Genomic DNA, 8,817 nt, shown 5'->3' with positions numbered 1-8,817 from the left:
ATTCAGTCCAAAGGTGGACGATAAAGAAGTCCATTTAGTCCTGAGATGGACGATAAAGAAGTCCATATGCATAAGTATTGTTTTAGACACTGATCTGATTGGTCCATAAGAAGGAAAATGAAGAAACCTTTGATTTTGGTTTATTTTATACTAACCAGCCCAAAGAGGGGTTGTTTGGTTTTGTTGATTTGTTTTCAGAGAGGTTATGTTTTACACATGGTGGTACACGCATATCACAGCAACATCATCCAAGATTTCGTGTGTGTGTATTTGAGGTCGATGACTCAATATGTTCGATCAGATTGTGGCATGGCCGATGGTAAAGAAGAACCAACTATCATGTTCGAGGACGAAGCATATTCTGATCTTCATCACCCACGGATTGCAGAAAATTTGAGAGGTCCAAAGGACCTTCAGTAATGTCCAAATCAGGGGGAGTAATGTGTGTTGTACTCTTTTTCCTTCACCATGGTTTTGTCCCAATTGGGTTTTCCTGGTAAGGTTTTAATGAGGCAATATTAAAGCACATTAAAGCATATTACAAGATCTAAATGGTTATGGCATCCAAGGGGGAGTGTTATGAACCAGATTGTGGATGACTCATGACCCAGAGATTATGATTTATAATCTTTCCATTTTTCTATGACGGTGTAATCTTCTATATAAGGAACCTCTATGCTATGAATAAATATATATTTTTTCATTACTTTTATAACAATAACCTATTTATTTGTTTTTTTTTTCACTAATACCAAAATTACCTTAACTACAATTTCGAATATTGCTTAAAAATGACTTAATACTAATTCAAAATATTATTTTATTAAGTATTAAAATTTTAATCAAACTACATTTCTCTTTTTTTTTAACTTACTTTACAGTACACATAATAATTATATTTTTTTTGAAGAGGTCATTAATAATTATATTGTTTAATCTCACATATTTTACTTATCCTCCAAATCGAAGTCGTCGTTTATCTCTCTGTAGTTAATCTCACATATATTTACATATTTCCTCTGATAAATTCATATGGTTGTTGTCAAAAAAAAATTATATATGGTTAATGCAAGATATTAAAATATATAAAACTAAGCAGACATAATTATATTTAGCCTTATGAACGAGAGGCATATTTGCGTTTACCTAGTTGGCAGACTTGCACAATGTCTATATGTTATTTATAGACTTCAAATACAAAACATGCAGCCTTATCTTTAGTCTACATAAATACAGAAGACTTTCACGAAGTCTACAAAAACATTTGGATTTAACTAAGTCTACCTATGATTTGGAGACATAATGTAAGTCCACAAGCTCAAAATTTTGGAAACAGATAGAAATTCGTAGATTTCAAGCTAGTCTACCAAACATCCATAAAACAAGAGTAAGTTTGCAAAATTGATTTTTAGAGTCTACCAAAATCTTTTAGATTTCATGACTGTCTACCAAGTATCTGTAGACTTATATTTTGATCTACCAAAAACTTGTAGATTTTGTTAAAGTCCACTGAATATATGTAAACTAAATATAAATCTGCAAAAGTAGTTTTTTAAAGTCTACCAAATTTTGAAGATTTGCTAAACGTCGGTTGAATGTTTGCAGACTTAACACAAGTCTACCTATGCATTATGCCAAACACACATACTTCAAAGTCCTCTGAGCTATTTTTTCAAAAACATGACAGACTTTGTGTGCTTATCATCTTCTACGACAACAAATTTTCTCTGTAACATGGATCTCAATAAATCATGAATCATGAAATTGAGAGTCTGTTTTTGTTCTTTTATTGCCATCATTTGTGATAAGTAAAACTGATGGTAAAATTGAGTTATAGGATAACTATATATGATGGATTTGATCTTTGATGCTTTTCTGTTCTCTTTTTAACAAGTTAGTTCTTAGAAACTTAAAAATTAGATGGATGAACAAAGAAAATACTATAAACCAACGACATTGATTTTCAAAACAAAAGTTTTCAATTTTTAAAATTAAAATTGTTTTCCTTTTTTAAAAGACTACTGATTGTTTTTAATGTTTGGTTTATTTAAGTTGATTTATTTCCTTTTAGTTAATTTCGTTTTTTAAAAATAAGCTAATTAATGAGAATATATTTGTAATTAAAGTATTTAATATTTGTGGTAAATAAAATCAAGGATAATATTGTAAAATTTTTTTTGAAAACTCTTGACAAATCTAGATAGGTTATTCTAGCTATATTTCATATTTATAGGATTATTATAGCAAATGTCCCTTTAATGATTCATATATTTTAAAAATTGTTGCATTTCTTTCGCTGTAACTAGTTACCTTTTTCAGTCATGTGTTTGTTTAAATAGTAAGAAAAAAATTTCCAATAAACAAATTTTGTCATGTGTTGTGTTTAAACTCTCTTTAATTACTCTAAAAGAAATCTGGCTAACCTGTGATCCAGACCCCAGTGGAAGTGTTCTGGTGGTGTGATGATTTTTAAAAAAATTAATGGAGTTGATATATCAGGATCTGACTATAATATCTCATCCTATTTGATTTCTTTGAGATCGATGTTTTCAAATCTATAATAATAAATTAGAAGAAAAAGGCTCTTTGGAGCGCCATTTCAGCACTGACTATTCCAAAATTTGACACGTGTCACTCTGTCTTTAACTAAGCTGCTAGAGAACATTAGCGGTGTCTCTTTGGATCTCACGAACTCTGATCAATGCAAGTGTAATTGCTCAGTTTTTGTCTATGTTCTACATTAATCAAGCCACTGACGTCGCTCCCACCACTTTTCCCACTCTTTGACATTCAATATGGCATCTATATCCAAGAATAAAACTCTATGACTCTCCAGCATATGGTTTATCTCCTTCCAAACGCCCATTTCACTTTGAATCTTCCTTTTATCGAAACACTTTCCCGTGTTTCTGCAAAACTCTTAAACATATTACATTTTTATACAGTAATAAGTATTTATGTACCTTCTAAAACAAAACAAAAACTGAAACTATTAGCCTTTGTTAAAATATATTGTAACTATCACATTTTAAATAAAAATATGTAGCTATAATTTGAAACAAATATAGTTAAAGACAAATTTGAAAAAACCACTAAAATACAAAATAATATAAATATAAACAAAAAAAAACTAATCTTTAGTGTTCAAAAACACAAAGAAAGAACATATTGAAAACCCATATTTGAATATAAAATATGTGTGTAAACATATCCAGAAAAAACCAAATTACTAATTTATAGTAATAAATGAGAATTCTATTCACTTTTCTTTTTATCACGTCAGCTTGGTACTAAGCGCATCATATCATTTTTCTTTTTTCTTCTTCTAATTTTTCATTTTCAGCGCAAATGGACAAGTATAATGGGTTCTAATATATTTTTGGGTTTTATTACAAATTAATGTTTCCCATAACCGTTGTTTTCTAACTATCAACTCATTTGCCTCTACTACTGTTGTAATTGGTGGTAAAAATTATTATGGTCGGTCAGTTCATTAATTAAAATGGACAGTATGATAAGAAATGTTTGACAGATTATCAAAACCAAACAACTTTGATATAGCAATGATACTACAACAATTAGCTTTCAAAAAAATGATAGTAAAACAATTTAAGCAAAAAAAACTATTGTAAAACGATAAATTTACAAAATTTATAAATCTTTTCCGTCTCTCTCTCTCATCTCTTCTCAAGAACCAAACTAGACCGGAAAGTCAGGTTGTGATCGTAGAACATGACACTAACAACAACTTAGAACCCTCTAATGGTGATGCTTCATGGACTGAGGTTGCCGTCACTTCGGCACCATGACCCTTCAATTTTTCTTTGATGATCCACTTAACACACTAGATAATCACACATTCATAATGGATCAATATATGGAACCACATTAAAAAACTTTACATGGAGTTTGAGTTTAAAAACTCAATTGTTACCTCACCACTCTACAAACAACTAAGCATACAATGTTATGCCACACAAACAAGATTACCAAGAGATGCGACCACTGCTATTATTATAAGCAAATGACTAAGTTTGTTTATTTCATTTTAAGCCGGTTTCACTTTCATACGTTAAGAATAAAATTCACAACAAAACAACTATTATGTACTGCATAAATAAAATTTAATACATGATTTACATCTCTTATAAATAAGAAAATTTCATCACTATTTTATGAAAACAATTCGTCTATGTTATCTGTTTCCAAAATTTTAATTTTGTTATGTCCTACATGAGAACTTTCTCATAAACAAAAAAAAAAAAGTTATTTAGTAAATTACATAACATGATTTACAAATTTATATAATCTAGATGTCAAACACCTCGCGCGTAGCGCAGACAAACCACTAGTGTAGCATATATTTGAAATGTGTAGATCGTTTAATTTAAACAATTATATCAATTTTAATGGAGATGAATATGAAACACCTAAGTACATAAATGTAGATATGAATATTATTTTTACATTATAATATGTATTTATGGTTTTAAGAATCTATATATATAAAGTACTGTTTCTTCACTCCAGGACGTGCCACCTCAGCATCCACGTCACTAAGTCGTTCAACCTGAACGTGACACCTGTCCACTTTTGCTTATACGTTGCGTTTCATTAAAAAATTTGAATAGATATGGGTTACATCTTTTATGTGGGCTTTAGGCTAAAACTCATCCCGATAGTGAGCGTGTAACGTCTCTACACAACAATTCTGATTCTAGGGATTGAGTAGACGAAGTTGGGGAGATGAATCTGTTGGTAGAGATTTTTCTCACGTCGTTCAATCTTCTTCCTCATTGACAGATACATCGCCTTAAAGCCCTTCATAACTCCATCCACCACAATTTATCATTTAATACGAAGCTGTATACCTGCGACTATAAAAAAGTTAGACATCCTCCTCTCAAAATCAGCTTCTCAACCTGATTAACTTGCAAAGTAAAGTTAATCTCTGAGAAATGGCTAAAGTCAAAAGTGCTTCTTACCTTATTCGTCTCGGCCACCTCGACTCCTCGCCATGGCACCCCGCGACTTCCCTTGCAACTTCTCATGTCTTCTTTGTTGCCGCTCCGATTGATCTCCGGTGGTCCAACCGTGATTACCTCCCTCCTTTGTCGTGTTTAAGCTTTCTCAGTGGCGTGAGGACGTTCATCTTTTTCACCGCTGCGATCTTCTAAGATCAGAACCAACAACCATCTCAGCTCCCAAAATCATCGCTCTCACCTCCAATTGTAGAGGAGCTCAAGCCGTGATTTTTCCTTCATCAGGTGACGAGACTCATCCCGTAAAGAATTTGAGATCGGCCAATATAAATGTAGAAGACCCTAGATCTGATAAACAACTTAAGTTACACCTATTTGCAGTTTGGTCCTTTCTCTTTTGTTTCTTCTTGAATTCAGTCTCACCTAACTAAAGGAACACTCCAAGTGTATATGCGATTAAACACATATAAACGTTTTTTTTTTGGGGTCAACATTCGTTTGATTGATTATAAAGTAGAAGAGGACAAGTCCAGAGAGTAGATAACACCCCAAACATCCAAAGCCCATCCTAAAATCTAACAATACACGTGAAAAAAGATAAAACATCAACCCTTACTCTTAAGATTCAGTCAAACGTATAGTATGCAGAATCCATCACTTTATAGCGCAAATAAGTCAAATGAATAACAAAGCAAGATCTTTACTAAAAAGAATAACAAAACAAGATCCATTAATCATTATTCGTAATGCCAATTCATAATCACTCCAACAATATTAAAAATGAACATTATATTGACCATCTCATATTAAATTGACTTACAAGTCAAAATTTAGAACACAAACACACAATTCACTAACGTATTATGACTGGCTAAAATTTTAAAATCAAGAAACTTTATTTTAGTCAGATTATAAACATGTGAATTATATCTTAAGGTAAAAAAAGGGACACACTATAAAACCACAAATTTTTAGTAAAATATAAACCGCTGATTGATTATCTATGACGACCATCCGATTTTATGATTTCGAATGGTGATCGACCGCACCGCACCGTACCACCGTGAATAGTAATAAAAATCTCTACATATACCTATGTATCTTATATTTTTGTTACTATTAAAACCACAACACTGTTGTCTGTAGTTGTCTCGCATGTCATCCTTTGCAGTCTATAACACAAACACAATGAAAATATATCATCCCGCCGGTAGGACTGTTAAGGTCAAAATGAGTGAGATATCAACTAAATTATCCACAATGAATTTTATGAATACATTTTCCCTAAATTATTTAAAATTATATCAACTACTTGGTAAATCCAAAAAAAACTCAAATCACCTGGTTTTTTTTTTCCTGGCAAAAACCAATTTATCTATAAAATTTACTCAAATTAACCAAAATAGTATGAAACGCCCGTAACCAAAAGGGGTCCGGTTTTGTTTTTGATATTAGCTGGTTTCCCACTTTGTTGTCCAAACTAAACCAAAAACCATAATAACTGAACGAGAACTGAATCAAATTATAAATAACTCAACATATCTTATATCTTTAGAATTAAAAAAATAAAATAAAACCAAATAAACCAAATCCAACCAAAAATTGAAATGTCTTCTTATCTTAAAGGCCACTTTGACAAAAAAATTCAATGCACATTTTTTTGTAATACATATCTGATTGACAAATAAAGTTGTACATTTCATATTAGCTTGACCTGAAAGTTTATATTAACACCATCCTAAAATTTCAATAATAAACCAATTGTCATCAAATTTTTGTATTTTACAAAAAAAACGAGTTCAATGGAAAAGAATGATAATTTTTTAAAAAAAATACAAAATAACATTCAATACATAATTAAAATAAAATCGTTTAAACTACAAAAAAATTTAAATAAAAATATAATAGAACAAATTATGTTAAAACATGAAAAGAGGATATTTGATGAAATACGAATTATAAACTTTCGTTCCATACAGCCAACACTAAAAGTTATAGAATATAGTTACTTCTTCTGGCTTTAGTTGATGAAAACAAAAACGAATATGAAAGAACATTTATATGTAGTTGGGTTCATATTGATTTCCAAATTATTAATAGTTACATTACATTTTAGTTCTTTATTGTTTAGTTATGTTTTGCTTCACTCTAACTTCTTTGAATAAATTATTTGATTTGAAGAGGGATGTAACTAAAGTTAAAATAGCATTTAGCAACAAAAAAAAAATTAAAGTTAAAATAGCATAAGAAAAATTTCTAACGAATAGTTTTGTTACTAAACAAAGTTCAACAAAAGGTATAATAAGTTGACAACACATAACCAGTAAAACACTAAAAATTAATTAACATTTTATTCCATATATAATTAAGATCTGAAACAAATATATTCTAAATAATCATTTCCTGTTAAATTAGAAAATATTAGTTATTATTTATGATACTATTAAACTATTTATATAGTATTCTAAAACTGACATTGAATTGTTTTACCAAATTTTATTATAATTTAACTGATTTAGCTTGGAGGTAGACTAGTATTATATTATCATGAAAATTAATTAGCGTAGATGTTTTGTTTTTTTAATTGAAACTTCTTAAAATAAATATAGTATTATCTATTTAAAATTAATATTTTCTTTTATTATGTCAAAGTGAATTAAGAAAAATAAGAAGATATATATATATTATCACATTATTCTGAATTGTTTTTGCTAATTTTGTATTATCTGAAAATAGAGAATAATGAAGGATACTTTTATTTTAATTCTAAACCAAAAATGTTTATTAAAAATAACAATATAATTTCAGAATTCTATTCATTATTGTTTTTTATAATATAGTTTTTAATCTAGAATAATTTTTTTAATATCTCATAAATTAATATAAATTTATATAAAACAGTTTTGATTAAATTCCCGGACGGGCCGACCTTAGTAGAATATAAGATTATCTTCTTTAGAATACACAGTTGTAAAACGCACTATTAAGAAATACAGCCGATGTATTCCATTCGTTTATCTAGTCCTGAAATTCTAAGATATAGACAGTAAGCAATCCCAAGTTTTATCGGATTAATTCTGGGGAATTAATTATTTGCTGTATTTTTCTTTTTATTATAGGGTTATTGGCGTAGATGATCATGGGGGTAGCGTACCTTTTGCGGACCCATTGATAGATAAATAAGTATGGTTCTACGTCGATTATATCTTAGAGAACAAAAACGTATTGTTTGACAACAAAATCTTAATAAATTAGAGTACTAGATGTGATTGTTTACCCCAAGAATGAAATAATCTTTCATGTGATTCCTTGGTTTTCTACATTCACGAACATCTATATCTTCCTTGTCTTACTTGATTTGTAAATATATTAATAGCAGTAGAAATGGAACGAGCGTTAGTTTTATTTAAAGTCACGAACTACGCTATATATAGAGTTATAAACTCAAAACGAAGATCAGAATATACATAGATATACTACACATATAAGCTTTATTTAGTAATTGGGTCTATGCATAGATAGCATTTTTGCTGATCCAAGTTTTGGTAATCTTAATGGAATTCTACATATATCAAATGTAAATGAGTGAACCATTTTAAATTATACTACTTCCTACATATATCAAATGTAAAGTTTTTTTTTGGTTGTAAAAGGTATGTTCAACAAGTCATTGTTATGATCAAACAATAAAGAACAAGTTATTGTTATTATTTGTGACTAGAAGAACTATAAGTGTACGAAGACCATCTCCTTGAAACATTCGAACCGAATATCATTCCAAATATTAACTATTGCAACCACTTAACAACAAACCCTAAAGGCCACGCCTATACCT

The sequence above is a fragment of the Brassica oleracea genome, chromosome C1 (assembly GCF_000695525.1).
Source record: "Brassica oleracea var. oleracea cultivar TO1000 chromosome C1, BOL, whole genome shotgun sequence".
NCBI classification, from domain to species: domain Eukaryota; kingdom Viridiplantae; phylum Streptophyta; class Magnoliopsida; order Brassicales; family Brassicaceae; genus Brassica; species Brassica oleracea.
This window is presented reverse-complemented; position numbering follows the sequence as displayed.